The sequence below is a fragment of the Crocodylus siamensis genome, chromosome 8, assembly GCF_052110815.1.
Source record: "Crocodylus siamensis isolate JL-2025a chromosome 8, ASM5211081v1, whole genome shotgun sequence".
In the NCBI taxonomy this organism is placed as follows: domain Eukaryota; kingdom Metazoa; phylum Chordata; order Crocodylia; family Crocodylidae; genus Crocodylus; species Crocodylus siamensis.
In genome coordinates this window covers 10632794-10659558 of record NC_143402.1, presented here as the reverse complement: position 1 = coordinate 10659558, position 26765 = coordinate 10632794, and the positions used below count along the sequence as shown (strand labels likewise).

Genomic DNA, 26765 nt, shown 5'->3' with positions numbered 1-26765 from the left:
GACCCATCCTGGGGTCATTTCCCCCACATCTAAAATGTGCTAGAAGTTGCCGTTTTTACATTCCTCTTCAGAATATTTTTGACCAAAAATTAAATGGAGGAAAAAGTAACTTTGTGAGAAAGGAAATATTTGGATGGTTTTAAAAAAAATGGTGAGGAAAAAATGTTTGAAAAAAGCTGGCTTGAAAAATTGCAGCCAGTCTCCCCAAAATTTACCAAAATGAGCCAGTTAGCTTTCAGCAAGCATGTGTACAACTACCCAGGTGAGTGCTTGACTATTACCCTTCCTATATAGGATCTTGGGGTTGCTTTAAAAGCCTACGATACTGAAACACTCCTTAACTGGAAGTTAATTTTTCTTTGCCTTCTGGATTTTTGAGGTTCACTTTTTCTAACATGCGATCAAGAAGGCTGGAAAGTTACCAAAAAAGAATTACCGGAGTGTGTCATGGAGTCACATGAGTCTAGATGCTGGGGCTTGAGGGAAAACGCCAAAAACCACAGGCTTTGTCATGAAATCGTGAAGGTTGGTGCCACCAGTGAGTGTTTTTGCAGTCATGTTGATTTATCTTTGATTTTCCATTTTCTAAGCCCAAAATAATCCTGACTGGTTTGAATGTGCTCTCAGTTCAAATAATATTAGTCATTAAGCACAGCGGTAATTTGCTATTTAAAAAAAAAGAATTGCGTTAAGTATTTCTAGGACAGAAAGAGTTCCCTAGCAGTGCAACAGTTATTGCACAATGAAGAGGGCAGGCAAAGCTATGGACCCCTGTGACTTGGGGGATTTAACTAAAGGAACCAGTGACTTGTCATTGAAGTTTTGTGTTTACTGGACAGGCTGACAACTGTGCTGCTCAGTGACAGTAGAGGGTGCTAGTACCTTCGCCATAGGGCAGGGAAGAGTTGCAAAACGCCTGAACGGCAGCTCTGTTTAGAAACTTGTTGCATTTAAACTGCTGGAGTGAGGAGGCTTCTGCTAGTGCGAAGGAAAAGCAGATGCTGCAGGGGGGACGCTTCTGTGGATGACTAGCTGTCCGTCTAGGAGGCTTCACCTGCAGTATGGGGAAATGGTGCGCTTAGTGCTTGCTGCGGCCCTGGGCAGCCCCGGTGTGTTTTGCTGCTTGCCGAGAGTCTGGGGTCCAGTTAACTTGAAGGTGAAGATAGGGGAAGATAGGAGATCTCAGGAAGGGTTTCTGCAAGTGTGTCTTTTCAACAAGAGGAAGATCAGGGAAGATGTGGGTCTTTTAGTAAATGGGGGAGGCAGCCTACTGGCAGAGGGTGCAGAAAAGCCTGAAGTACTCAATGCCTCTTTTACCTTAGTCTTCACAGGCAAAGTAAGTTCCTAGGCTACCCAAGCTGGCAGCACAGATTTTGGAAGAGGTATGCATCTGTAACAGCGCAGGGTGCTCTGTTGTTCGCAGGGGTCTGGGTGGCGGCAGCAGAGCAGCTGGCTCCAATGCCAATTAGGCAGGGCTGCCTGATTGGGAGCTGGGCCCAGCTGTGCTCGTAGGAGTTGGGCCCTGAACTGCAAGGGGAGAAGCAGTTTGCTGCCACAGACAAAGGAACAACGCTTGGCTGAACTGCTGCTCATGGACCATCCTTGGAGGTAAGGACTGGGGCTGTGGGAAGGAGGCCTCGTGGTCCTGGGCATGACAGAAAGCTGTACCCTGCCTGGTGGGATTGTCTGTGGCTCCCAGAAATGCCAGGCCAGTTACTGCCCGGTGAAAGGCGAGTACGGGGCACCTCCTAGCCCTAGCCCCACGTCCCTGGCTCACGAGAGTACGGGGCCCAGGCTGGTGGAGGGCCCTGTGGCAGCGCCCAGGCTGTGGCGGGGGGTCTGAGGCGACACATAGGAACCAGCATGAAGCTCAGAGGAGTGGGGCTCTGAGCTTTGGGGACCTATTAAGGAAGCCCCTGGGGCCAGGGATAAGGGGATAGCCCAGGGACGGCTTGGGGACGGCTCGCAGCCCTGGTCCTGAGAGTGGGGTTGGAGCCCTGAGAGTGTGCGCGGGCCTGGGGCCCAGTGTACGTGTATAAAGGAAGAGCCCAGGGTGAGGGCGCTGGGACTGCGAGCTTCGGTAGGGAGCGAGAGTCTCACGTGAGACTCGGGAGCTCGGGTCCCAGTGCTAGCTATCTGCGAGGCGTGGGATACGATAAGGGAAGATTGGAGTCGTATCCATAGGCCCTTGTCGTCAGGGCAAATAAATGGGCAGCCTCCTGCCTGGGTAAAATCATGTAAGCATATAACAGCAAGGCGAGGTAGGCGGGCGGCTGGCCCTAAGACAAGTGGATGGGTCTACACTTAGGCTGGCCCCAGGGTGCCCCCTTGTTACAGCAGCCAACAGTCCTGAGAGAACAGGTTAGGGACTACCCAAAAAAGCTGGATGTGTTCAAGTCCGTGGGGCCAAATGGGATGTACCCATGGGTGCTGAGGGAGTTGGATAATGTGATTTTTAAAGCCACTGGCCATCATCTTTGAAAACTCATGGCGATATGGAGAGGTCACAGACAATTGGAAAGGGGCAAATATAGTGCCCATTTTAAGAAAGGGAAGAAGGAGAATCCAGGGAACTACAGACTGGTCAGCCTCGCCTTAGTTCCTGGAAAAATCATGAACAAGTCCTTAAGGTATCCATCTTCAAGCACTTGAAGGAGAAGAAGGTAATGAGGAACAGTCGGCATGGATTTGCCAAGGGCACATCATGCCTGACCAACCTGATTGTCAGTCACCTTGTTATAAAAGGCAACGTGGGTGCAGGAATTGCAGTGGATATGATATTTCCCTTGACTTTAGCAAGGCTTTGATATGGGCTCCCACGACAATTCTCACAAGCAAGCTAAGAAAGTATGGGTTGGATGCATGGACTGTAAGGGGGATACAGAACTGGCTCGATCATCAGGGTCGGAGAGTAGTAGTCAATGGCTCGAGGTCTAGTTGGCAGCCAGTATCGAGTGAAGTGCCCCAGGGAGTCAGTCCTGGGGCTGGTTAGTTCAGTATCTTCATCATTGACCTGGAAGATGGGCTGGAGTGCACTCTCGGGAGGTTTGCAGATGGCACCAAGCTGGGGGAGAGTAGTAATTGTACTGGAGGCTAGGGCTAGGATTCAGAGAGACCTTGACAAATTGGAGGATTGAACCAAAAGACATGAGGTTCAAGAAGGATAATTGCAAAGTCCTGCACTTAGGACACAACAGTCCCATGCATTGGTACAGGCTGGGGGCTGACGGGCTGGGCAGCAGCTCTGCAGAAAAGGACCTGGGGGTTACAGTGGACAATAAGCTGAATATGAGCCAGCAGTGTGCCCTTGTTGTGAAGAAGGCTAATGGCATCCTGGGTGGCATTAGTAGGAGCATTGCCAGCAGATCGTGGGAAATGCTTATTCCCCTCTATTCAGCACTGGTGAGGCCACATTTGGAGTACTGTGTCCAGTTTTGGGCCTTCAACTACAGAAGGGATGTTGACAAATTGGAGGTAGTCCAGCGGAGGGCAACACAAATAGTTCAGGGGGCTGGAGCACATGTTTTCTGAGGAGAGGATGAGGGAACTGGGCTTATTTAGGCTAGAAAGGAAAGGACTGAGGTGGGATTTGAGAGCAGCCATCAACTACCTGGAGGGTGGTTACAAAGAGGATGGGGCTGGACTGTTTGCAGTAGGGGCAGATGACAGAACAAGGAGCAATGGGCTCAAGTTGCAGCAAGGGAAGTTGAGGTTAGATATTAGGAAAAACTTTCTCACTAGGAGGGTAGTAAAGGACTGGAACAGGTAAGCCAGAGAAGTGGTGGACTCTCCATCCTGGGAGGTTTTGAAGACCTGGCTAGACAAAGCCTTGGCTGGGCTGATCTAGTTGGGGCTGGTCCCGCTCTGAGTAGTGGGTTGGACTAAATGTGACCTCCTGAGATCCCTTCCAGCCCTCATTTTCTATGATTTCCCCTGACATGGGGCAGAGCAGAGGAGATATTTTGATGGTGGGTATGTATGCAAAGGCCATTTTCCGAGTTGTTTTCTGATGTCACACACTCCCCTCCACCTGACAGCTGTGATCAGCTCCATGTGACTCCTGTCTCTGCCAGACAGGTAATCTAGTGATGCTTCTTAGCACCGCAGTAAGTGGGACAGATGACAGGGCTGGGTGCACCCAGTACTGGCACGGTGGTGCTGAGCACAGCAATGAACTGTGAAGATTTCAGATGACCCGAGTGGAGGGTTTGGCTGATATTGCTTGTACAGAGATGCATGTGTGGAAGGGAGACAGGTCGGAAATAGGGAACTAAGCTCCTGCTTACACATGGTAGCATGACTCTGAGGAAAAACCAAGCAAGAGAGAGGGTGGTTGGGGGCACAAGGGAGAAGAGGAGTTTGGTGCATGAGTAGGGAAGCTTTTTGTGGTGTGTTAATTCCTTCTGGGCTCAAGAAAGCAGGATTTTGTACATTCCTCTGAATACACAAAGTTGTATCAAAGACACCTGAGTCCATCATCAATGTTTTTCCCTAGGAAAAATCTGTAAGACCTTGTGGTTTTGCTAGCCATTGGGCTCTAGAGGGTTAATACTACATTAACAACCCACCCTAGTCATAAGGGAAACTTTAAGTTGCAGCAGAGGAAACTTTAAATCGGGAGATTAGGAGGAACTTTCTGACTATGAGGGTGTTCGCATAGTGGTCTCCAACCTAAATTTCCTCTGCTGAAGCTTGAGGCTATTGTTCCTAGTCCTGTCCCTTGAAGTCACAGATAAAAGGCCATCTCCATCCTCTCTGTAATCACCCTTCAGTTATCTGAAGACTCTTGTTAGATCCCCACCCCCTCAGTCTTCTGCTTTCCAGAGTAAATCATCCTAGCTCTTTCAGGCTTTTCTTATAGGTCTCGTCTCCCAGGCCTCTAATCCACGTTGTTGTTCCGTGCGGTATGTCCACAACCTTGTTGCAGTGGGAAACCCAAAACTGGATGCACTATTCCAGGTGAGACCTCACCAGTGTCGAACAGAGCAGAAGAACCACTTTCCTCGATTTGCAGGTGGCACTCCTGTTAATGCCTCCAAGGATACTGTTAACATTTTTTGCAACAAGGGCACACTGCTGGTTCATGCTCAGTTTATGGTCTACTGTAGCCCCCAGGTTCTTCTCCGCAGTCCTGCAGCCTAGGCAGACATTCCCCAGTTGTGCACGCAGTTAATTTGTCCCAACTGTACGACTTTGCACTTTTCTTTTGATGAATTTCATCTGATTGATTGCAGATAATTTCTCCAGTCTATCGAGGTCATTCTGGTGTAATCTGCAAATTTGCTAGGCATGTGCTGAATCCCATTTTCCAAATCATTAATAAAGATATTAAACAATACCAGACCCAGGACCAGTCCCTGGGGAATTTCACTTGATACCTCTTCCCAACTAGATATTGAGCCATTGAAGACTACTCAGCCAACCAGTTATGTCTCTACCTTACACTGTTTTCATCTACTCTGTATTTCCTTATGATCTTATCTTACTTAACACATCTGGATCATTGCAATGAAGCAGGCTCCATGTTTGCAAGGCCTTTGTATTCAGCTCCAAGCAAAACCCATGACTTGCCAGGGGAGTTGGCAGTAGCACAACCCACAACTTTAAACAGAGCTGTTTAGTGATACAGGTGTTAAAAATCAGTTCCCAAGAGGTGAACAAGGCCAAAGTTTAGCAGCTTCTCTCAACTGGAGGTACAGATGATTGACTAATAAAATGGTGTGATGCCACTATTATGGCTATTGTGTTAAGAGTTGCTTAAAAATAAGCCATTTTTAAAACAGCTGTTTATTTTTGATTCCAAGGGAGAGCTGGGGGAAGCACAGATTATGAAAGTAAATGATGTAAGCCATCACCCTGAGTCATCTGCTACCTTAAATCGGCAGGAGCTTGAACTGTCAGTGGGTATGCAAGTCAATAAATTGATCTGTAAATTTACAAGTGAGCCATGAGAGGCACAAGCTGTCACTACACAGAGCTTGTTAAAGTATCAAGTCACTGAACAAGCTTCTGTACAGTCCGTTTCCAAGCCATCAGGAAGGGGAAGTCAGCAAGTCAGGTGGAGGGGTTGGCCCTGCCATCCTTCCTGATTTTGATCCCCCCCCGGATGAGCCTCATTTCTTGCGAGATGAACTGAGAGCACATTTAACAAACTCTCCATTTTAAATTGGCTGGGATGCCACATCCCTCTGTCACACTGGGAGCAGGTTGCTCTGTTGGTTGTATCCTGAATGGTAGGAACTTCAAAGGAGGGAGGCAAAGGTGTTTTTAGCTACTATTGTCCTCTACTGGAAACTGGCCCTGTCTACACTAGGGCCTAGGATGTAGTGCACTGGTATCAACAAATAGCAGGGAAACAAACTGGGGTAAAACTGCTGGGGCAAATTACGCAGACAAGCTATTGCCCGCTCCTCTGCCACTAGTGACAAAGGCCGTAATAGCTGTCCTGGGCGCCAACACGTGTCTGTATGTACGTGATGCTGTAATTGATGTCAGTATATGAACGGATGTGAATTACACCGGGGTAGGTGATTGTGTGTCCAGGGCTGAAGGCACAGAGAGACCAAGTGACTTGCCCCAGGCCACACAACGTGTCAGTGTAAGAGCCCAGATCCCCTGTGCCTTAACTCACCAGCCCGACCTGCTCACCCTCCACTGAAGTTTACACACCTAATTGAGCTCATCTTCACTTAGACTTTTCCTTTTATCCTTTTTTAGTCCCTAACTGAATTCGGATGTGTTCCTCCAAGGCATCTTTCCGAAATAGAAGAGTGAGTCTGATTGGTTAAATTTAGAAACTTTCCACAGCCCTCTGGAGCGCCTTCACGTGGCATGTAGGTAGCTCTTTCCGAATGACAAAACAAGCACAGCATAGCAACAGCCGCAACCTGTGGGAAAGGCTTGAAGTCACGGGGTCTTGTTTGTTTCCATAGTATTTGTAATTGTTTACAGCAATTGCTTGCTCTGCTTCCATGGCCAGCACAGCTCCTCTTGGCCCGGTAGAAGTTCACTGCTTGGCATGCAGTCCACAGAGCTGTTCCTGCTGCTCCGCACACATGCTTCCTCACCGCTGATGTGAACAGACTGAACATCTGTGCCAAGCTACCATACAGGCCATCAGAAGCAATGGAAAGGTGGATGTGCTCCAGTGGGTCAGCATTTTGCAGGTCAGACTTGGCAGGATCAAACCGCTTTGCTGAACCTCGGCTGCAAAGCTATCTGGTTTTACTGGTGGAGAGGAGTAAATAAAGTTATTTCATCTCTAAGCTGGATATAGAAACTGGGACACTTCCATGCTGCACTTAATCTATTTTAAAAACATCAGAGTGTTTCTCCATTTAAATCACAAACCTAAATCCTAATAAGGAAAAAAAAAAGCAGTGGTATATTAAGTAAAACTCACTATTGATACCAAGTAGTTCTTACTGAAAATGAACTGCACAGTCCGTACCCATGTTAAAGGAAGTCACAGGTGCCTCTTGGCAGTAGACCATTTGTGTGTGCATAGTGTAATGTGTAAACACGTGTCCTTTCATAACCACCTAAGAATAAATGTGACTTCTGTATAGCACTATCTTTATGCCCTTCATCAAACAGGAACTTCGGATGGAAGGCATGCTCATCAGCACAGTGGAATCATACAATGGAAAGTTACGGGTTATATAACTCAAATGCCAAAGGAACTAAAAGCACCATATATTGTTTTCCTATTTTGGCTGTGTAGTATCTCCTATCTCCCCAGTAAACCTACCTTTAAGCCCAACTCAGACCTGGTTCAGCAAAGCACTTGGGCACAGGGATTCATCTCACTGACTGCCAAAGGACAAGTCTTGGGCTTTCAGTTGGACATGTACTAAACTACTCTGCTGAATTGAGGCCTAAGGTGCCTGTATGCAAGCCAAAAGCGCTGTAATTATATTGGCGCAGACTCAGCTAATTGAGTCTGCAGGAGCATGGTAGTTACCGCAGTTCAGTCAGCCCCTGTGTCTTGTGTATCAGAGTCCCTGCACTTCAAAATGGGGGTGGGGGTGCTTTAACTAAAGCTCATCAATGAGCTTTAGCTGCCCCTTCTTCCCCATTTTGAAGTGTGGGGGTGCTGATGCACAACACATTCCAGGCGCTTTAACCAGAGCGGCTCTGAGAGCCCGCTCCCGGAGCACACGTACCAGTGCCCTAGGATCGGACCTGCTCTGACGGAAGTGAAGGCAAACCACTGGTTGGCTTCAGTGGTGGTGGGCTTGGGCTCCTAGTAAGCAAAGTTAAAAGTGTTTCTATGAATGAAACGGCTGTCTAGTTAACTGTATGTTTGTGACTCAGCAGGTGAAAGCCCCAAACTAAGATATTTTACTCCATGTGTTTTGTTTTGTTTTTCATTTGATCCTTCTTCTAGAAGCGACACAATCAGGTTGTCTTATCTGACTATTTAGTCTTCTTTAAAAATGGGTGTTACACTTATTAATGAGTAATAAATATGCTTATTTTCTATTGCCAACACTCAACACTGGGTTGGTTTTAATCTACCAACAAGCCTGTGTTTTGTGTAGTGTCCAAGGAGCTCCGGAGAGTACATGTCTCAGTGCTGCTCTGCGTGCCCGACTCTGCATGCGACACTACTCGTGAAATGCGTGCTCGGGCAATGTAGCCGGGAGGTTACAAAGGCAAGGATCACTGTGACAAAAGTCAAAGTTGTAGCCTTAAGTCTGGCCATAACTGAAAAAAGATATGTGCTGCTACTACTGTCTCCTGAGAATCCAGGAACAGTGATGCTCATTTGCTGAACATGGGTCTAAGACTGTGATTGCACTTGGAAAGGTCAGTCGTATATCGCCTGTAAAACAGGCATTCAGACTCCTGGCCAAGTCTCCTGGCTTCTTCCTGTAGTAGTATTTGAACATCGTGGATCTTGACTTGCATACTGTTTCTTTTTCCTCATGTAGGGGACAGCCAGGCCTAAAGGAAGAGCTTATAGTTCCTTAAATCTAAATGAAAAACTACTCTCCAGGGCAGTGTGCTTGCATCCATGCCAATTACTGTCTTGGATATTGTACATTTTACTTCAAATACAGATAGACACTCCTGTCTTTGTGCAGCCTCAGTTCACAAAGTCTCACGAGAGAATTGCTGCTGCCGGTAGCTGTCTGGCTATGCTCTCTGGTGTTTCTCTGGTATGTTTAATTTATTTAGCAGTTTTTTTTTAAATGCAGGCAGACTGCATACAGCTGGCACTGTACATTAAATAATTGTACTGGGTCTACTCTGTCCTTGGTTGGAACTCCACTGAAGTGGTTGGAGTTGTGCTAGGTATGAATTTGTCTCTACTTTGGTTTTTTTTTCCCACCCATTTGTTTTAAATGTGCTACCCTTGTCTTTCACATGGGTTTTTCCACTCCATGGAGGTTGACTGCACTTACTGGTTTCTATTTCAAGGAGACTCCTCAAAATTGCATACCTTTCATATCAAAAAGAAGTGCCAGGCACCGTGGGAGTATGCTGGCTCCGGGAGCTTAAGAAAACCCATTAAGATTTGCTTAACACTTCAGGGTTTTGCAGTGGTAACTTCCAAGTTTGGCTTTGAAATAAGTATGAACCTGGAGTGTTTGAAGATCTTTGAAGTTCACGTAGTATGGTGGTGGGGTTGTGTTGGTCCTTTCAAAAGGCAGTGTACGCTGGTGGAAACAATGTGGAGGCTACCCTGGGCTGAGAGACCAGAGCTCTGGTCTTAGCTCTGATCTGCTGAGGAACTGTACAGATGCTTTAACCTCTCTGTTTTCTGTTGCACTTTTTAATCATGTTTAGTTAAGACCATAAACTCCCTTGGGCAAGATCTGTCTTTTACTCTGTATCTACATTTCTGAGCACAAGTGAGCCCCAATCGTGGTGCTACTAGAGTGTGAATGCCGACGATGATAATATCCTTTTCTGAGAAACGTATTTTGAGTTGCGTTGAGCTCCGGCTATGACGCACTGGGTGTGTCTACATACCACCTTATGGCAACATAGCGACATGCAACATTGTCACGTGGCATCATAGCAATCGTGTGGGTCTACACGAGATGGTGCCTATGTTACTGTAGTGGTGCACTCCCCCATTTTAGCATGCCGCTACAGCAATGTAGTGGCAAAATCTAACTGTGCACCATGCATACAGTGCAGTACGGGCAGTTACGGTGCCGTGCTTTAGTACTGTGCCACTACTGCTGTCGCCACCTCGCTGTGCGGTCGGGCAGGAGGCCACTCTCCCACATGTATGAGCTGGGCAAAGCTCTTCCTGCCAGCAATGGCTCCTTTTCTGCCCAAAGTGCTTCAGAGATGGAGGGGGCTGTCAGGAGCAGGTGTGTCGGGGTGGGGGAAGGTATGTGGGGAGAGGGTCTCTTGGGGGTGTATGTGGAGAGAGGGTCTTGTGGGGGTGTATGTGGAGAGATGGGCTCTTGGGGGTGTATGTGGGGGTAGGGGCTCAGGAATGGGTGTTGGGGAGTGGTTCTTGGGGGGGCTGTATGTGGATGGAGAGGGACTCAGGAAGGATGTTGGGGGGGCCTGGCTCGAGGGGACCCCTCAGGTTGAAGGTGCCCCTGGTTAAAGGGTCTGGGGGAGCCTGAAGCAGAGAGCTGAAGTGAAGTCTCTCTCCAGGCTGGCCCCTCATGGGGAGACAGCGATGGTCCCCCAAGAGCCTGTTTCCCTTGAGTTGTCCCACGAGGCCCCTTGCTGGTGTGGAGGCTCCCTGGAGTCCTCAGGCTTTTCTGGGCATTGCACTGCACCCTGTAGGGCCTGAGGGGCTCCAAAGAGACCAGCTGAAAAGCAGCATCCTCCCTCCGGCTTAGGTACCCCATGGGGCTGGGCTGGCTGCGAGAGTCCACCCTGTCATTGCTCCTCTCCAAGTGTGAAATAAGCCTTCCTGGCCTTCTGCTTCTCTCTGAGGTGCCCTGCACTGTGCTGGTACGGCCAGGTCCACTCACAGGGACCTGTCCTCGAAACACATCCCCTGCGAGCCCAACACATGAAGTCCGTGAGGCCCGTGAGACCTGCTGAGCACCAGGGAGTGCAGCCGCACAAAGAGCGGACAGGCACTTTGTCAGTCTTTCCGTGCCATCTGCTGAGGAAGAGCCCTTAAGAAATCCTATTTGTTCTGGATTAGCCAGATAATATCCACCATTTTCCCAGCACATTGCTGAGAGAGAACTTGGCATTTGTTTTAATTAGTGTTACGGGCCTGTGAGCACAATGCTTCAGCATAGCGCTTCCCTCATGGGGAATGACTTCAAGGAGAACAGATTTCATGCAGTTTTCTGAGCAAAATGTGAAATAACAGGAAACAAATGGCGCTCTGGGCTTTCTTCCTCATCTTGCTAGCAGCTCTGGCAGTCGGGAGTAAATCTGGTGGAGCCAATGGAAGTATGTTGGTGTAAAGGGGCTTAGAATCAGCCCTTGTATTCCTTCTTGACTCAGAAATACGTCCCAGAAAAGGATGCAGGGACCGCTGCAGCTCCTGGGCACACCAGTTGGTGCGTCTCTGGAGTCAGGCGAGGTGACTTTTGTCTGTTCGATTCCAGAGGTTGGTCCGTAATGAACAACTGACTAAGCGAGTGCTTGGGTTTTTCTGTGCAGCCCATTCAGAACCTGGCCTATAACAGATGATTTTTTCATGCCTGAGTGTTAAATTTGCTAGTTTCTTTGAGTTGTTATAAATTAGGAAGGTTTTCCCTTTTTTTTGAAGAACCTTGAAAGTGTGGCCAGTCACAGTATATTATATTTGAGTTATTTTTGTACCTTGCTATTCACTTCATGTACAAGATATAATACCTGTTGTGGAGCTTTTGGGCCAGCTGAAAAGGTACGTGCCAAAGGTCCACACCAAGTTGAAACTGTTGGTTTCGGGGATTCTCATTCATGCCAATCTGTCAAGTGCCTAGCTACATTTCTTTGTATGCTGATTTATTAATACACAGCTTAAAAGGGGAGCAGGTTTCATTAGCTCAGTTCCCAGTGTATCATCTGTTACTTGCTCAAGTCTGTCATTTTAACTTTGAAGTAATTAATCTTCATTTTTTTAGCACTGAGTTGTAACCCTTCAGCATAGCAACTCATCAGGCTTATGCAGTAGCTATAAAACAGTCATCTGATTAAATTTACCAAGCTCGTATTTTAAAAATAAAAATAAAAGTTGAGATTTATTCTGCTTTACCCAAGGTCCTACTAATCTCCTGTTAAAAAGAAGAGTAGCATGCTATTATTTTCAGATCACCAACCTAATTAGACATCCTTCTCCTTTTCAAGTAGCAAAACGTGCACGTGGAATAATCAAGTTGTGGGAACCAGGTCGTTTGACACATGAGAAACATCATTGAGGTAGGACTCCCTTTATTTCCTCAGTTTCACCATCTTGGAGTCTTTTGCCTTTGTCAGTTAAAAAATAAATGCCCAAATTGCAGATAATTGTCAATAGATCAGTAAATATGTCCTGTGAGAATTTTAATATTGATCTTAAAATGCTATAAAGTTGCCACTTGACATTTCTTGTGTCATTGGAGGTATGTCTGCTTGGGAATGGGTTAACGTATGAACTCTGGCCCATGCTTCTCTCCACATTGGTGGGGACTGAGCTTTGCAGCTCTTTGTTGGACTTGACGTGGACAAAAAGCCTGTCCCCCCCCTTTTTTTTGGTGTAAGTGACACACTCGATTCTTCATCATCATCATCATCATCATCACAATCCCTTTTTGAGGCTCTCCAGATTATATTTCCTGAGATGGAGGGAAGGTTATACTGGGAGATTTGTACACCAGTATCTATTTGCTGCCCCTGGGTCTTGTGAGACTACACAGGTCATATCAGGACTTGGCTCTCAGTTTGTTTCTACATCAAGGTTTCAAATTCAACAACTTTCTGTAAATGTCACCGACACAAGTCTTTGCCAATGATATTGGGAGGAGTCTGAAGTGCTTCCTTAAAGAACGAAAAAAAGAAGTCAGACTCTGGCAAAGAAACACGTGAGTGGTGAGAGCAAAAAGGTGTGTGTATTATTGAAATGTGCAGAAAATCTGAAAAGAAACTAACCAAAAGGAAAGTTAAAATCCTGGGGAAGGGGAACTGTTTGACACTCAGCACCAGACTTGGAATTTTGTGTTATGAGCTCTAAAAACATGCTTACATAACCTCGGTTTCTATTCCTAAAGGCTTATGCAGTCTATATTGAATTACACGTTTAAAATTAATCCACTGAGGCAGCCCACTGAGATGCCACTTCTCATTTTGCAACTGCACCAAAGGGCTTTGTGCTTCATTTAGGGTCTGTGAGGAGCATGCTTTGTGCAAGAGGCAGCAACTGGTCTGCTGGATTTAGAACTGGCTATCGCAGGGTGTCTTACGTAACTATCCTCCCTCCGTCTTTTCCTTTGAATTTCCTATAATATTATACCCCTAACTCATATGACATGGTTTATACCACTTGGCTGAAACTGAAAAAAAACTAACCAAGTTGTGTCTGGTTAGATTCATGTCTTTTCTTACAATAATATCTGACTATGAGGCTTGTCTGAGCTGGACTGCTGGGGCCATACTCCTGGACAGATGCGATTAAGGTTAAAGCAGTGACGGAACAAAGGCTCTTGTCTGTGCAGTGACTGCTTCCCTTCTTCCTCAACCCTTTCCCGGGTGTTAATGTCTATTGTAGGTGTTCACCCATCAGGTTTCTCTTAGAATCTAGTTGTTCACCCCGGCATCCTTCACCGTGCAGTTACGCTTTGAAAAGTGTTTGCAGAATGAGGCCTCTACAATCGATTTTTGTCTCCAGATCAAATATGCTCAGAATAAAAGTAAAGTAATGTCAGTTAAACTCAGCTCTGAAAGGGAGGCTGAGACCTTGCCTGCAACACCCAGAAGGAGGATTTAATATGGCAAGTTTTGCCTTTAATGATGCCTGAGTAAATCTGCTGTTTTAAGAATAAGCTCTTGGTGATTCTTTGTTATTTGTACTATAGCAGTGTGTAGGGCCCTGGTCATGCAGCAGGATCCCGTAGTGCTGGGCAATGAAGAGACATGAGAAAAATTGCACTCATCTAAGGGGCTCTTTCAGTTCCTGCCTCCCTCTCTGTGCTGACACAGTCCCACTTGCTTCCTGAGTATTTACAAATGCTAATACCCGTAACAAGCAGCTTCTCTTTCATTATTTCCAGCCTGTAGGAGAAATAGCCTGATTGTTTTGCTTAGGTGCTGCTTTGTAGCTGTGCAAGCGAGTGACTGTGGAAGCTGGGTGTGGGTGGGCAGCAATTTAGCTAGCAGAAAGTTAAATTGACAGGGAAGTTTTTCACATCATTCTGGAAGTGGTTCGGTCTCTGGTCACTCTTCACTCTTGTGAAATGAAATTCCATAATGTAATTATGGAAGCCAGTTCTCCGATGTGGCAGAGTCTCATCTAGCAAGGGAGAGCGTCATCGTTTGAGCAGAGGGTAGGTGCCGTGGATAGACATGCTTGTGGAGGGAGAGGTTACTAGGACCGGTAGGTTTTGAGTATTCAAGACAGACACTTCAAACTGGGATCAGTTTTCAGTGAAAAAGCTGTGTAGAGAGCATGGTGCCTCTGTGTGCAGCTTGCTTTTCTGCCTTTTGTGTACCGTTATTTTAAAAGTCTCACCATAACCAGATCTGCTCCAAAGTCAAGTCCTAGATCCTTCAAAGTATAGTTTAGGTGCCCGACTCCCTTTGATTTCAATGAGAAGCAGTTTTAAACGTATTTGAGGAGATAAGTTAGGGTTCAGAAATAGCAATGAGGCTTCCTAGACAAAAAATACTTTGACTAAAATATGTGAGAGAGCATTTTGTGAAATCAGTTTTAAATACAGTATACACATAGGGTTTTATTTGTGCTCAGAGTAAGACAAAATGAGCACACAAATAGATATACATTTTAATTTGTGAAAAAGCAACTGGTTGCATAACTTTGCAAGTTATGAAACCTATATTTTTTTTCCTCTCTTGTTTTGTATCCTGAACATCTGTGGCCTTTATTCAATTACAGTGTTCATCTTTAGTTTGAGGAAACAATATTTAGCCTGAAGACTAAAATGATCTGTTAGTGAAATCTGTTAAATAACATGGTTCGTTCTCACTAAGAGAAACAGCATTTTATACATGTGTCTTAGGTTACGAAACTGTATTTGTTTAATTAATAGGCTAAGTATGGTAACAGCCCAGTGTTTTGAACACACTGTCCAAAGTGTTACAACATAGGGGTAGAGGTATAGAGAGAAAACTCTGTAAGTGAAGGGACAGAAGAGTAGAAACAGAGGGAGGGCCATATTTTGCCGTAAATTTTTAAGCAGAAATCCAAATTGCTTTCAGAGGGGCATGGTACTGTTTAGATATTGATAGCGTGATATGGCCCATGGGCAAGAAATATCGGCATGAGAATTGACCTGTAAAATAAAACAAGCTAATACAACTAGGGACAATTATCTGAGATGCAGAGTAAAAAGGAGGAAATAATGCTGGAAAAACTCAAAGAATGGTAGTAGCAAGTAGGTTGCATATGAGTTTTTTAAATTAAATATGATGGTAAAAAATGAGCGGGGAGGGGCAGGAGTTAGGACTTCTTTTGACTGAGAAAATATAGCTTATTTCTCTGTTCCAGGAATATCATAGATTTCATAGATTTCTAGGGTCAGAAGGGATCTATTAGACCATCGAGTCCCCTGCTCTGGGCAGGAAAGAGCACTGAGGCCAAGTGACTCCAGCCAGGTGCTTGTCTAATCTCCTTTTGAAGACCTCCAAGATAGGGGAAAGCATCACCTCCTTTGGAAGCCCATTCCATAGTTTGGCAACCCTCCCCATAAACAATTTCTTCCTGATGTCCAATCTAAATCTGCTGTCCTTCAATTTAGGGTCATTGTTTCTAGTAACCCCAAGGGGCGCCCTGGTAAACAGAGTATCCCCTATTCCCTACTGACCCCCTGCCCCGATGAGTTTGTAGACAGCCGTGAGATCACCTCTCAGCCTTCTCTTGTGGCGGCTGAAGAGATTCGAATCCCTCAGTCTGTCTTCATAGGATCTTACTTCAACCTTACGTGTAGCTCTCCTCTGAACCCTTTCCAGGTTATCCACATCCCTCTTGAAGTGCGGCGCCCAAAACTGGATGTAGTACTCCAGCTGCAGCCTCACCAGTGCCGCATAGAGGGGAAGTATCACCTCCCTAGACCTGCTCGTGATGCACCTGCTAATGCAAGAAAGAGTGCGGTTAGCCTTACTTTTTACCTTGTCACATTGGCAACTCATGTTCATTTTTGCTTCAACTAGGACTCCAAAATCCCTTCTTGTGCTACTTAGACCGGTACTTCCCAGTCTATAGGTGCATTGGTGATTCTCTCTCCCCAGGTGCAGCACTTTGCACTTATCTTTGTTAAATTGCATCCTATTCTGATCTGCCCTTTCCCCCAGTCTGTCTAAATCTGCCTGAATTCACTCCCTACCCCCTAGTGTGTTTACCATACCCCATAGTTTGGTGTTGTCTGTGAATCTGGACAGAGTGCTTTCAACACCTTCGTACAAATCACTGATGAAGATGCTGAACTGCACTGGTCCAAGGACAGAGCCTTGGGGGCCCCCACTGCCCACATCTCTCCAGGTAGAAACCACCCCGTCCACCACCACTCTCTGGGTGCGCCCCACAAGCCAGTTATCCACCCACCTGACTGTGAACAAATCTGTGTCACAGCTACCTAGTTTATTTATAAGACTTGGGTGTGACACTGTCGAAAGCCTTTTTAAAATCCAAGTAAATAACATCTACCTCTATTCCTGCATCTAAGCACTTTGTGACCTGATCATAAATAGAGACCAGGTTAGTCGGGCAGGATCTGCCTGCTATAAACCCATGCTGGTTGCCCCTTAGCATTGTGTTACCTGCTGTCCCCCCACAAACGTGATCCTTAATAAATGATCAGTGCTGAGAAGTCTCACTGGAGAGAATGCAGGAGGCCTAAGCAAAAATTATGAAGGGTCTGGAGGATCCAACTTTCTGGAAAGATAAATGCTGACTATAAAAGAAAAAAATAATAGAATATTAATGCTTTGGGATTTGCTGGTCACAGTAAGAAGACTTGAAATGGCTTTGGGGAAGCCAGGATTCATAGGAGAAACTCTCCCAAACTCCCCAGGACTTTCACAAACTCTGCCTACAAATTTCCAGCCAACAGAGGTACCAAAAAAGAAACTCCATGCACAGTACATTTAAATAATATGGTAATTTTCCCTTGCTTTAATCAGAAATTAAACAGGTAATAATAATGCTTAAATTACCATGAATAGACTTCAGAGTTAACAATTCTTTGGAATAAACAGAGGACAATCCAAATTATTATTGCAAGTTCTCTGCGAGCACTGCTGCATCTGTTGATATCAAGTCACTTTTTAACAGAGTTGTTTGTAGCCAGATGCTATGGTTGATTTTCAGATCAGTGGGAAATGAAGGGGAGCATACACATCAGGGGGGCCCGTGCTACGCCTTTTACCTGAGACTGTATGAGTATCCCAACCACAATTTAGAAGTCAAACTGATATCTACATTTTACAGTTGGCTCCTTTACCTATAATGGGTTAAACAAAAACCTCAACCCCAGACTTTAAAGGCTTGCAATTCAGATCCAGGATCCTACTCTGCATTTTGTGGTTTAGAAACATCCACTTGTAAAGGTGGCCCAAGGGGCTGGTGGGATTAAAGCATCTTCAACAAAGGGTCTTTCCAGTTCTGAGCGTTTTAGGGGTCCAATATTGCTCTGAGATGCTTGCCTTCAATTTCCGTCTGCTTCAGAGAAACCCAAAGGCAGAATGAGTTTTCCTCTTTGGTCACACCAGTACTAAAAGAAGAAGTGTGCAAGCACAGGTGAACACCTTGATATGCAGGCAAGAGAGGTTGTAGGGAAGGAGGAGAAATTGTAAGTTCCTAGGGAAGGAAATGAGGAGGTTGCTCTTCCTTATGATCTTAAACACCTCAGTCAAACAGATGTCCCCGTGAACTGAACTGAAATTTGTACGGTTTCTGTAAATCATAGAAATGTAGCTCCTGCAAAAAGTATTGTCTCAGGTATGTCTCAAGGATGTTATGGCTCTTTCCACTGTCTTGCAGTAATGGCTTCTGGTGGGCTGCCCCCAGTTTGGATGCATAGAGTAACAAAGTGGGGAGACGAGGAGGATTTTTCAGGACACGCATGTCACGATGCTGCTCTGTTCGTGGTTTCCCGAGGCCGGTTTTGAAGGGGATGCTTAGAAACATCTACTCCATAATTTTCAAAACTAGGAAGCACATTTAAAAAGCATCTGTGTGTTCCTCTGTCTGAGCTTGTTCTGAGAATCGCTCCTGAAGAAAACAGCCTCTTCCTAGATATTACCACAAATTGTTCCCCAGCACTTTAGCTTAATATGATGGATGGAAATGCAGAGGCAGTCATACAATATTGGATGAACCTGTTTCAGAACATTGGCTCAGGCCACAAAGCAAGTAATTAACAAGCTGAATGAAGCATTTAAGCCCACGCCTTATCATTTATGTAACTAACCTTTGAGTTTTGGACACACTGCTATGCTGCAGTGAAGCCTACGCAGTGTTTCTTTTATGTGCATGTACTGAGCAAATGGGAAATGCATACCCTGCCATTTGTTTTTCACATTTCAGCACTTATGAGAGTTCTCTGCCTGAGTAATCTTCTATCACAAAAATGTTCACCTTTTGGTCCCTTGCTTGTGTAATGCACTGTAAATCTAGATAAGTCTCATAGCCTTGTTGTATTCATCTTTGAAAAGTGCTTTTGAGCCTGTTCAAAGCATGATTAGTACTACCTGAAAGGAATGCCTTTCCTGTTATACCCTCCACTTCCCCCGCCAAGTGAAAAATAACTATCCGGAGGGGGCTTCCGCGAGCTCCATATTTACAGAGGCAGCCCCTGTATATGAGCTTTGAGAACGTAAAGCTCATGCAAACCGCTGGAATCTGAAAGGCACTAGCCCCTCTGTTCCCTTCCTGCAGCGGGCCTGCTCCCCCCATCCTGGGAGGTGTTTGAAACTTAGGAAAGCCTGGACCTGCATTGATAACCGTGGGCTCCTAAGGTGCAGTGATGTTCAGCGGTGGAGTCACTTACTGCCGTACTCGCAGCACAGGGCGGGTGATGAATCATTCTGCTCATTAAGTCTTGCTCCCCCCTTCTTTCCCCGCCACTTGATAACGGATTCATCTGGAATTCTTTTAAGGGCAACATGATTTTTCCTCAGCAGGAGGGAAATGGCATACTTACCATGGTTACATAACACTCTGCTACTCAAGCCTAAAATTAGGTCATTTTGATTAATATATTTATCTGGTGTGCAGCTATAGCAGGATATGTAATTGTAGTAAAAGTGCAGCATTTCAGAGAGGCTTTTTTCCTACCTACCTCATTTATCCAAACCTGAGGGGAGTCGGTTGTTGGTTAGCACGATAGTGTAGATTTAATTTGGACACGTCATCTAGGCTCCAGCTCTCTACACCTTGTGGGGCGCTAATGTCAAAATGCAACTCCGTTTCCTTCTTTTATAACATTCTCTTATCAGGAAGGTCTGGCAGGAGCTCATTAATCATTAGTATTAATTAGTATAGCAGTGTCCAGTGGCTTCAATCATACTAAGGTTTCATTGTGCCAAAAAACAAAGCAATTAGAACTATAGCCCATGGCTGCCATCACCATCTTCATCCATTTCTGTCTGTTGTATGCCTTTGTCCTTCAGTCATCCACATTTAATTTCTGTAGGTCTGTCACTATATCATTTAGCCATCACTGTGCCAAGCGTGGGGTAGAGACAGTCTGTCCCCAGACCTGAATTATTACCTGAATTAAGCCAAGGTACAAGAAGATGGAAGAACAGTCAAGGAGAGAGAGATGACAGCAATGATGCCTGTGCGTGGATTGGTTACCTAAACTGGTTCTTGGAGGGTATCTTTGATAAGCTACAAATAAATGCGAGATCAGTGATGTGATTATCTGTGCTTACACAGTCAGTATAGGGTGTCTTATAAATGTCACAGCAAAATTAGATGTTAGGGAAGAATTTGAAAGAGGAAAAGGTTTCTGCTTTGTAGGGTGGTTCAGGGAGCGGAGTCTTGAAAGAAAGCATGAAAATGCTCATAAGCAAATTAGACAAATGGGCTATAGAAGTTGACGCCCAAGAAGAGGGGAGAGTCGGGAGTTAGGTGCTAAGAGTGGCGAAGACGACTGGAGACATGATGTACCTTAAAAATAAGGGTAAGGTGCATTGGAGGCAATGAGAAGGGAGAGCTGGTGGAGGGAAGCATGGAGATAAATGGCAAGGTCACAATGATAGGCCAGGGAGATGATCTCTGCAGCAGTGCTTTGAATGGATCTATTCCTGATATCTTCTCAATATAACTGATCTAGAAGTTGCTTTTGGAAACGGGGTATGTCTTTTTTTCACAGCATTGAATTCTCATTCCTCCGAGTCCTGAAACAGGTTCTGTTTCAGTCTGGTGGCTCATCACCAGCCATGTCTCATACTGCTACTGTTCAGAAGCTGGTCTTTGGAAGCACTGCGTGTTGATCTCTTCTTCTGTTTCTGGCAAAAAGCTCATTATTCAATTGCTCTCTTTAACCTTTAGTTACCCTACTTACATAACGGGGCATTAACTTCCCACCATGCACTGCTCTGACCCAGTTGCGCCTTTTCATTACTGACATAATTTATGAGTTATGAAAGGTGTGTCTGCCAAGTTGCTATAGAAACATTTACTCTACTGACCCTGATTTTCCTGAAAGTTATGCAGTCAAAATTCACTAAGGAATGTTAGCAACTAAGCAGAGGGAGGAAAACTAATTGTGGGAACGTTGTGCAGTGAGTGCTCCTGTGAATCTGAAAGCAAATTTAAATTCACCTATGTTCAGAACCCCTTTGACATTTTCTTTCTGGACCTGTTCGAGTGGTTGGACTTCTTATCAGTGCAAATGCACACGGAAGCAACGTTCATGGCATTCAGGCTTTGCTATTCACACACACATACATTTCAAATTCTGTAATCAATGGTGACACACACAGTTTATGGTGTATGAACTATATGTCATCCAGTCAGGGGAGAAGGAGGATAACATGAGACTTGCTGAACGAACCGGCAGTGTAAATTGTGATATCCACGATAAACTTTTTCTAGGCCTGAAAAAACCCTTCTCAGTTCTCATGTCAGACCTGGACCAGTTCTTCACACATCAAACTCTTTCCTAGAGTAAAAAAGACCTAACTTTCTAAAATAGAAATCACACAGAGAAAATGATTGTTCACTGTTACTGCTTTTGTCACTTTTATAAAACCTCCTAGGCCTTCCTTACGACTCGCACAAACACACAGATGTGTAAAAAAATGCAAGCAGAGTTTTCCTTTCCTTTTTACATTGCCTTGAAAATAGATATTAACAGGTTAGTAAGAGGGCTTTTTTTCTAATGTACAATGATGTAAATCAGGGATGGTTTGACTGGATCAAGGGAGCTCAGTGTCAGACCACAATCAGACTCTGATTAGGTGTTTCTGTTTATCTAGCATTTTTGCTGCTTTTGTTGGAAACAACTTAAGGCCCCATCATATGAAGAAGTATAACCAATTTGTCATTATGCTGCATATCAGTGAAATGCAAAACAGTGGCTTGTCCAGATTTACAGGGGTTTCTGTATTTTCATTGCTGTGCTGCTTGACTTCCTTGGTATCAACATAAGGCTTGTTTAGATATATTTTTAGTAAGGCAAGTCGAGTCTTTGATTTAAGTGCAACGCTATGTTGCTGCATGCTTCTTCTCCTATAAAGGGTCCTGTAAAAAACGGCATTGTCAGGGTCCAGGTTTATCACCTTTCAGTGACTCTAGTTCAAATTTGTTCAGTCTGAAAATAAGAAAGATAGATTTACAAACTGCTTGACCTGCAAACACAGCATGGGACCAGGACTGTTAGGAGAGCTGCTGTCGGGGTGATTCTTCATTCATTTGTACGTATCCTAAGGAGAGCGATGGTGGATGCTTCATGTACCCATATTAACTGTTGCTATGATTCTGTGAAGCACAATCAATTCGTGACTGAACACCTAGAAATGTGATCATTAGGGTACTTGGCTCTCTATTTTGTATGTAAGGTGCATACATTGTGATTTCCATAATCCTACAATAAAATGTACCAGGGCATTCTTTGGCAGAGGTTCCAGCACTTCAGGGTATTTCACAGCTGAAAGTCAAAGGCAGTGCAAAATAACAGCCAAAAGCTGTTATGTGACATGCCCTTCCACTGCCTGAGGAGTGTGCCATAGGGTCTTAATCCAAACCCCAGTGGAGCTTTTGAAGTCAATGGGAGCTTTTGTTTCAGGTCAGTACTTGCACAGGAGACCAAGAAGCCAATTGCGACGCTATGGAAATGGTGTAGGTGGCTCAGCGTCAGCACTTTTGGATCACATCCCAGCTGCAATACGTAGTCTAGTCTTCTCTCGGGTTAGCTGAGCCTGTCCCTGACTGAGAGCTGAAGGTGCTGCTTTCCTTAGACTCTGGCAATTTTTGCACAGCTTGTCATTCGGTAGGGTTTGATGGAATCGAAGTGGAGTTGGTAGTAGCGTTGCCCCAATATAATGGGGAGGGAGGTTGGGTGAATAGAAAGGCTGTTTTTCAGCTGAAACATAATTAACATCCTGTTCACACATGGCAATTACAAAATCCCATGAAACTCTTTTGAGGAGAGACCACAAGTCAACCTCTGTGTCCTGGCCAAAGTACAGTTCATCCCATCACAAATTAAGCCTTGTGGCTGCAAGGCACATTCCAACATCAGTAAAAAGAAACCCTTGTAAAGCAGACAGTATTGCTGGTGGTAGGAACCAGGCAGTCCTGACTTCTGAGTACAGTATTATCAGTTTATGGATCTGAAAACAGGCAAAAGTGCCTGAGGTCCTCCAACAAGGTATAGTTGCCAGCACGCCTGGCTCCTTATGATCTTAGTCTTGTCTCTCTCTATGTAAAAAGGAAATGTTATAAATATGCCTCTCACAGGAGTAATTTATGTCTGTTCAGTTTTTGGACCATAGTGGGCATGTCTATATGAGACGCTTTACTGTGTGGCAGACTAATTTGCTGTGCAGTAAAGCATTACCATCTATACATGCGAGGCAATTAGGATATAGTAGACTAATTTACTGTGCTGCCAGATAGTCCCGTCAGATACAAGTGATATTTGGCAGCGTAATAAATTACTGCGCTTAAATGCATATGTAGACAGTGACGTTAGGATTGGTTTATTTTGGCTCAGAATGTTATATTCAGTTGCATTCATTGCACATGTAGACACGCCTAGTAAATGTGGCAACACCCACTGCTGTCATTAAGCACTTAATAAAAACAGCACCTTGCTGCTGCTTCAATAGCTTTTTAAATGCTCACTATCCCTGTTTTATAATGTTCTATTAAAAGTCCATAAACTAACAGAAAACAGAAAATGTCAGGGCAGTGCAACATACTGAACAAATGCATAAGCAGAAGTTTTGAGGGCTTGCAGATTTTGAATCTCATTTCACTTGCATTAGAAAAACCAGGGATTTTATATAACAATCTGACCCAGTATTTTCATGCAGATAGCGTCACACACTCCCATGTTCTCAAGTGCTTTATTCTGCCCACAAGTGCTCAGATCAGCCCAATCGACCAAAATAGTACTTGTATGTACATCTTAAGCCAGAATTTGGCCCAATGTGCAAAGTCATCCTAGGAAAAGGACGTTGAGGGGGGAGTAAATTAGCACCTGCTATCCAAGTATAGCAATTGCTAGCTAGCAATTAAAGTATGAAAAAATAAGTCTACTCTTGATATAGGATCCAATTCAGAAACGATTTACTATTTAATCTCTGTGAAGTCGGTGGGACTTAAGTACATGATAAAGTATGGTCCTTAATAGAAGACTGATTTCAGCATACGCTTAAGAGATTTTTCTCAACTGGGTTTGTCTTGTCCAATTCATCGTTCTTTGCAGGCAGTGGGTGTTGAATGAAGCCTTTGGTTACACACACCAGATTATTCAGTTAGTTCATTCCATCTTTGTAATTTCTTATCATCGGCTACAGATCTTGAGAGGAAAGAACCTGAACATTTTAATAAGCAAACACAACTAGGACAATGGAACTAGGACAACACCACAATGGGACTGGGACTAGCTTCCTGGATCAAGAACAACAAGAAGTCCTTCTTTAAATACATAGGGGGTAAAAAGAAGGTTCCGGGTAATGTGGGGCCCTTGCAGGACACGTTAGGAAATTTGGTTGTCACACCAGATGACAAAGCCAACATATTTAATGATTTCTTTGCCTCCATTTTCCTGAGCAGGGACTGGAACAGCCACCGCCCCCGCTAGGCCCCAGGGGAGGCACACCTGGGCCCAGGGTTAGTGAGGAACTGGTTAGGGAGCTTCTGGAGGGACTGGATGTATTCAAGTCAGCTGGTCCGGACGATCTCCACCCTAGAGTACTAAAGGAATTGGCTGACGTCATTGCAGGACCCCTGGCGCGGCTTTACGAGCACTCGTGGTGCTCTGGTGTGGTGCCAGAGGACTGGAAGAGGGCCAACGTGGTTCCCATTTTCAAAAAGGGGAAGAAGGAGGACCCGGGAAACTATAGGTCGGTTAGTCTTACCTCGATCCTAGGCAAGCTGTTTGAGAAAATTATTCTGGCACACATCCACGAGGGGCCAGCAGGGGAGGTCATGCTTAGGGGCAACCGACACAGGTTCATTAGTGGCAGGTCCTGTCAGACCAACCTGGTGGCCTTCTATGATCAGATCACCAAATCCTTAGATGCAGGGGTAGCAGTGGACATAGTCTTCCTGGACTTTTGGAAGGCTTTTGACACTGTTCTTATTAAGAAACTGGGGGACTGTGGTGTCGACACCTACACAGTCAGATGGGTCACCAGCTGGCTGGAGGGCTGCACCCAGAGCGGTGGTGGACGGGTCATTTTCGACCTGGAGGGACATGGGTAGTGCGGTCCCCCAGGGCTCGGTCCTCGGGCCCGCCCTGTTCAACATCTTCATCAGTGACTTGGACGAGGGGGTGAAAAGCACCTGTTCAAATTTGCTGATGACACTAAGATGTGGGGGGATGTGGGCACGCTAGAAGGGAGCAATAGGCTACAATCGGACCTAGGCAGGTTACAGAGGTGGACGGATGAGAACAGGATGGGATTCAACACCGACAAGTACAAGGTGATGCACCTGGGGAGGAACAACCGGCACCATACCTACAGGCTGGGGAACTCCCTTCTTGTCAGTGCAGAGGCGGAAAAGGATATTGGAGTCATTATGTACTCCAGGATGAACATGGGCCGGCAGTGTGGGGATACAGTCAGGAAGGCCAACTGCACCTTGTCATGCATCCACAGATGCATCTCAAGCAGGTCCAGGGAGGTGATCCTCCCCCTCTGTGCGGCACTGGTCAGGCCGCAGCTGGAGCACTGCGTCCAGTTCTGGGCGCCGCACTTCAAGAGGGATGTCAACAGCATGGAGAGGGTCCAGAGGAGGCCACTCGCATGATCAGGGGACAACAGGGCAGGCCCTATGAGGACAGGCGACAGGACCTGAACCTGTCCAACCTCCACAAGAGAAGGCTGAGGGGGGATCTTGTGGCCTGTTACAAACTAGTCAGGGGGGATCAGCAGGCATTGGGGGAGTCCCTGCTCCCCCGAGCACCGCCAGGAGTGACCAGGAATAACGGTCACAAGCTGGCAGAGGGTAGGTTTAGGTTAGATATCAGGAGGCGCTACTTCACGGTCAGGGCGGCTAGGGTCTGAAACCAACTTCCAAGAGAAGTGGTGCAGGCCCCTACCCTGGGGGTGTTTAAGGGGAGGTTGGATGTACACCTTGCCGGGGTCGTTTGACCCCAGTACTCTTTCCTTCCATGGCAGGGGGTCGGACTAGATGATCTGCTCAGGTCCCTTCTGACCCTAGAAACTATGAAACTATTCACATGGACTTTGTCAATACAACACACTTATTAACAAACATGTACAGGTTGTTTGGACTACGACTTTTTTCAGGTTGTTCACACTGTCATATTTTAGATAACAATCAATCTTACATAGATGTAGCAGAGCAGTACTGCTCTTCAGTGATATGAGAGCTTAACTGAAAGTGAAATTAAGTTCATTGCAGTGAACAGTGGGGGGGGAGGAAAGGATGTCTTGGGCTTGTGTAGTCCACAGAGACATTCGTCACTATTTAAAAATGGCTTGATAGGTATTTTATTTCTGACACTATAGTAACTATGTAGCTTGATGGATTTTAATGGGAAAATACAGCAGGACATCTTAACTAGTTGGTCTCCACCTTTTTGTAATTTTCTCTTGCTAACAAGTATAAAAATGTAAGATCGTTATTTTTGCTACAGTTCTGCTCAGTAAATCTTTGTTCTGCAAATATGATGTGGAGAATTTAAAAAAAAAAAAAGGTATATACATGACTGTGATTCTGAAAAGCCTGTGAATGGCAACCGAGAATAGAATACAGGCACTTTTCTGGGAAGGTTGATTTAGTCCTTATGAAAACTCTTGGTCATTAGTAAGCACTTCTCTGCAGGATACCTGAATGTGTAACTCCATGTAATAGTTCAGCATTTATGTATCATCAGCCATTTAACAATTGAATGCTGCCTGTACAGAACAACCGTGTTTCTCATATAGGAGCAATTGTTCTTCCACAGTTGTTGTTGTGGGTTTTTTTAAACAGAGTAGTTTGT

General features: G+C 45.3%; 1 long non-coding RNA gene across 1 annotated transcript in view; it reads left to right on the top strand.

The window, feature by feature from the left end:
* Positions 1–1432: 1432 nt before the first annotated feature.
* Positions 1433–26765, top strand: part of LOC149858064 (uncharacterized) — a 58730-nt gene continuing 33397 nt past the window's right edge. The window contains exons 1-2 of the long non-coding RNA XR_016443736.1: positions 1433–1608; positions 12271–12342. This is a non-coding gene — a long non-coding RNA (uncharacterized LOC149858064). The remainder of the gene's footprint in view (positions 1609–12270; positions 12343–26765) is intronic.